We start from the raw sequence: 6000 nt of genomic DNA on the forward strand, positions 1-6000 counted from the left end.
TGAGACCAATATTACCTTGATCCCAAAAACAGATAAAGACCCCACCCAAAAGGAGAATTACAGGCCACTATCCTTGATGAATATGGATGCAAAAATTCTCACCAACATACTAGCCAATAGGATCCAACAGCCCATTAAAAGGATGATTCAGGGACGCCTGGGTGGTTCAGTTGGTTAAACGGCTGCCTTCGGCTCAGGTCATGATCCCAGCGTCCTGGGATCGAGTCCCACATTGGGCTCCTTGCTTGGCAGGGAGCCTGCTTCTCCCTCTGCCTTTGCCTGTGCTCGCTCACTCTCTCTCCCTCTCTCTCTCTGACAAATAAATAAATAAAATCTTTAAAAAATAAATAAATAAAAGGATGGTTCACCACGACCAAATCAAATTTATTCCTGGGCTGCAAGGGTGGTTCAACAATCACAAATCAATCAAAGGAACCCACTACCTTAATAGAAGAAAGAACTAAAACCATAGGATCCTCTCAAAAGATGCAGAAAAACATTTGACAAATTAATGTGTCCCTTCTTGATCCAAACTCTTAACCGTGGAGGGATAGAGGGTACATGCCTTCATATCATAAAGGCCACCTATGGGAAACCCACAGAGAACATCATTCCCAATGAGGAAAAACTGAGAGCTTTTCCCTTCAGGTCAGGAACACGACAGAGATGCCCATTCTCACCACTATTGTTGAACATAGTACAGAATTCCTAGTCTCAGGCATCAGACAACAAAAAGAAAATAAAAGGCATTCGAATCTACAAAGATTCTACAAAGATCTACAAAGATCTACAAAGAATCTACAAAGATTCTCACCCTTTACATACAATAGGATACTTTCTGTGGAAAACCCAAAAGACTCTAACCCAAAATTGCTAACTCATCCAGGAATTCCATACAGTGGCAGGATATAAAATCAACACATAGAAATAACTTGGGTTTGTCTACAACAACAATGCGACAGAAGAAAGAGAAATTAAGGAGTCCATCCCATGTATAATTGCACCCAAAACCATAAGATATTTAGGAATCCACCTAACCAAAGAGGCAAAGGATCTGTACTCAGATAACTATACCATAGTCATGAAAGAAATGGAGGAAGACATAAAGAAATGGAAAAACATTCCATGCTCATGGATTGGAAGAACAAATATTGTGAAAATGTCTATGCTACCCAGAACAATCCACAGATTCAGTGCAATCCCTATCAAAATACCATTCACACTTTTCACAGAACTGAAATAAATAATCCCCAAATTTGTATGGAAGCAGAAAAGACCCTGAGTAGCCAAAGGGATGTTGCAAAAGAAAGCCAAAGCTGGTGGCAACGCAATTGCAGGCTTCAAGCTCTATTACTAAGCTGTAATGTCAAGACAGTACGGTACTGGCACAAAAACAGACACACAGATCAAAGAAAGAAAGAAAGAAACCAGAAATGGACCCTCAACTGTAGGGTCAACTAATCTTCCTCAAAGCAAGAAAGAATATCCAATGGAGAGAATAAAATTGTCTTCAATAAATGGTGCTAGGAACATGGGATAGCCATATACAGAAGAATGAAACTGGACCATTTCCTTATACCACACACAAAAAATAGACTCCAAATGGATGAAAGACCTCAATGTGAGACAGGAATTCATCCAGGTCCTTGAGGAGAACAGAGGCAGCAACTTCTTTGACCTCAGCCAGAGCAACTTCTTGCTAGACATGTCTCCAAAGGGGAGGGAAACAAAAGCAAAAATGAACTGTTGGGATTTCATCAAGATAGCAAGCTTTTACACAGCAAAGAAAACAGTCAGCAAAACCAAAAGACAACAAACAGAACGAGAGAAGATATTTTCAAATGATATATCAGATAAAGGGCTAGTATCCAAAATCTAGAAGGAACTTACCAAACTCAACACACACAGAACAAATAATCCAATCAAGAAATAGGCCAAAGACATGAACAGACATTTCTCCAAAGAAGACATCCAAATGGCCAACAGACACATAAAAACGTGCTCAACATCTCTCAACATTAGGAAAATACAAATCAAATCCATAATGAGATACCACCTTACCCCAGTCAGAATGGCTAAAATGAGCAAGTCAGGAAATGACAGGTGTTGGTGAGGGTGTAGATAAAGGGGAACCCATTTATACTGTTGGTGGGAATGCAAACTGGTGAAGCCACTCTGGAAAAGAGTGTGGAGTTTCCTCAAGAAGTTGAAAATAGAGCTACCCTAAACCCTGCAATTACACTACTGGGTATTTACTCCAAAGATACAAATGTAGTGATCAGAAGGGGCACCAGTGCCCCAATGTCTATAGCAGCAATGCCAACAAGAGCCAAAGTATGCAAAGAGCCCAGACATCCATCAACAGATGGAAATATATGGGTATATATACCACTGAATATTATGCAGCCATCAAAAAATGAAATCTTGCCATTTGCAATGACACTAATGGAACTAGAGGGTATTATGCCAAGCAAAATAAGTCAATCAGAGAAAGAAAATTATCATATGATCTCACTGATATGTGGAATTTAAGAAACAAGACAGAGGATCATAGGGGAAGAGAGGGGAAAAGGAAGTAAGATGAAACCACAGAGGGAGTCAAAGCAAAAGAGACGCAATCCAGGAAACAAACTGAGGTTTTCTGAAGGAGAGGAGGGTGGGGGAATGGGGTGGCTAGGTGATGGACATGGGGAGGCTATGTGCTGTGGTGAGCACCGTGTGCGGTGTAAAATGGAAGGGTCTCAAACCTGTACACCTGAAACAAATAACACATTATATGATCATAATAAAAAAGAAGTGAAAGAAAAACATTTAGAATACAAATGTAAACTAAGTAAAAATAAATAGATAATCTCACTGATAGAAAGAAGGAAAGAAAGAAAACAAGCGACTAAGTGATCTGGAGTCAGCACACTCCAATTTCAAGCTAGATTACAAAGCTGTTGTCATCAAAACAGTATGGGACTGGCATAAAAACAGACACACAGGTCAATGGAATGAAACAGAAAGCTTGGAAACTGATGAACATAGTACTTTTGGCTAAGTTTATTCATTCATATATTAAAGGTACATTTAGGGACGCCTGGGTGGCTCAGTGGGTTAAGCCGCTGCCTTCGGCTCGGGTCATGATCCCGGGGTCCTGGGATCGAGTCCTGCATCGGGTTCTCCGCTCCGTGGGGAGCCTGCTTCCTCCTCCTCTCTCTCTGCCTGCCTCTCTGCCTGCTTGTGACCTCTGTCTGTCAGATAAATAAATAAAATATTTAAAAAAATAAATAAAGGTACATTTAAACTTAGCTCTGATAGAATTATTAACTCTGAATGGGAATTAATATTTATGTCTTGTTCCAATGTTTGATTTCAATAAATACATTTTTTAAACAGGCTGTTTTATATAAATACATATTATAAAATAAGGATTATTTAGAACCCCAACTTCTAGGAAAAATTAAATTCACTTTAATAAACCTATCACAGAAAAGGAAATACAGATATCCATCATCACAACTGAGAACATCACAAAAGAAGACAACCAGACAAAATCTGGTATCTGATGGAAAAATATAATACTTAGGTCTGCCCAAATGTTCAACCTGTTGAAAGCTATACATACAGCTACTCATTTACAAAAACACAGATTTAAGAGAAATGTCCTAACAAAGAGTATGAAGACGTCACCAATGAAGTCCACCATGCCTATATTCCGACAAGAAAAATACTTTCCCAACAAATAAACTGTAAGATCGGAAGGAAGGAAGGAAGGAAAAGAAAAAGAAAGAAAGAAAGAAACTAACCCACACATGTATGGTCTTAACTTATGACACAGCAGCAGAAAATATACAATGGGAAAAAATCTTAAAAAAAAAGAAAGAAAGAAAGAAAGAAAATATACAATGGGAAAGGACTGTCTCTTCTGTGAACGGTACTGGGAAAACTGGACACTAAACGCAGAAGAATATGACTGGATCACTGTCTTACACCGCACATACAAGTCATGAACGGAGGAATGACTTGAACATAAGAACTGAATCCATAAAGCTCCAAGAAGAAAACACACGTAGTAAGTTTCCGATATTGGTTTTGGGGAAGAGACTTTTACATCAGACACCAAAAGCAAAGGCAACAAAAGCAAAAATAAACAGATGGAAGGACATCAAGCTGAAATTTCTGCATGACAAAAGGAACCATCAAACCCTTAAAAGGCAACTTCCCCAATGAGAAAAGATCTGCACATCCTATGTGTGAGAAGAGGCTAATATTCAAAATACACAAAACACTCCTCCAAATCCAAACAAAAACTGAGTAAAAACTGGGAGAATTTGTGAATAGATACTTTCCACAGATGGCATACAGGTGGCCAACAGACACAGAGAAAGTTGTTGAACATCACTAATTGTCGTCAGGGAAACAGAAGTCAAAACTGGAATGAGCTATCACCTCACAACTGTGGGAAAGGCAATCATCCCAGAGACAGACACCAGGTGTGGTCAAGGGTGTGTACACCCTTGAACACACCAGGGGACCAGGGGACCTGTGTATACCAGGGGACCCTGTGCACTGCTACTGGGAATGGAAATTGGTGCGGCGACTGTGACAAACGCTGTGGAGATTCTGGGAAAAATTAATACAACTACCACATGACCCAGTATTGCTCTACTGAGTATTTCTTTGGTGAACACAAAAATGCTCCCTCCAAAAGAGAGATGCATTCCCATGTTCATGGCAGCATTATTCGCAAAAACCAGACATGGAAACATCGACCTTGGGATCCTTACGCTAAGTAACTCAGACGCAGAAAGAAAATACCAGAGGCTTTCATGGACATTCCACATGGAAAAAAAAAATACTGAATGCATAGATAATGAGAACAGATTGGTGGTTGTCAGATTTGGGGATGGTGGGGAGAAACGGGTAAAGGTAGTCAAAGGTGCCATGTTTGAGTGATAAAATCCACAAGTCATGGAATATTCTGTGCAGCTTGGAGACAAAAGCTAACTCTGCAGAATGGGGTACAGTCTCCCCCACTACTTAAAAGTACAGTGTTCCTAGGAAACCTTTCACAGCAGAAATGGTGTAAATAGAAAAAGGAATAACCATTCATTTCTACAGAAAAATGACTGAGCATGGTCAGACACCACAAGTTTCTTCTCTTTGGCTTTTCTTACACCTCAGGACAACATCCTAATGGATGCCCAAAACAAATGGAGATAAAGCACAGCAGATGCTCACAGACACAGGAAGGGGGGCAGGGGCAGGCAGGGGTGGCAGCTGTATGCATATTTCCCTTCACCAGGGCTGACCTGGCTGCCATCTGCCCATAGCCTAACCAAATGGCAGCAGGGACCACTGCCAGCGCTGACATCCAGGGACACATTGGACATCCAGCAGGACGGGGATCCCCCTAAAGTGTCTGTGGTCCAGGAACTCCCTCTCTAGGAAAAAAGGGCCATGGACTGTGTGGTCTTACCATGCTCCCATCCATGCAGTGGGGCTTGAAGAACACCCAGAACAGCCTACTGCAGGCTGGCTTTGGTGCCCGCGCAGAGACTGCCCCAGGGATGCGTTCACTTCTGAATCTGCACCAGTGTGCGGGCTGATCTCCCCACCATAGTGGCAAGCCGAGACTGATTGGTCTAAACTAAGAAGAGTCACTCCTGAGCCATTAGGAGAGAAGGGAGCAGCTGCTCGCTGGGGCTGCTGTGGTTCTTGGTCCCTGAGCGATTTCCAAGGCAGCTTCCACCTCTTAGACCAAGGTTATGTGGGACACGCACGCGCACCATCTCCAGATCCTCTCTGCCCTGCCCTTCCTCCTGCCACTGCTGGGGGCCCCTGCAGGCCAGCTCCCCACCTGCACCACCAGGCAGCCCTTCCACTGATGTGGAAGGTGACACTGCTCACCTGTGTTTGGTTTGGTTTTTGAAGATTACTGCCCTATAGCATTCTATTTCTATTTTATCTTTTTTTTTTTTTTTAAGATTTTATTTTGGGGACAACTGGGTAGCT

The sequence above is a fragment of the Martes martes genome, assembly GCF_963455335.1.
Source record: "Martes martes genome assembly, chromosome: 9".
In the NCBI taxonomy this organism is placed as follows: Eukaryota; Metazoa; Chordata; class Mammalia; order Carnivora; family Mustelidae; genus Martes; species Martes martes.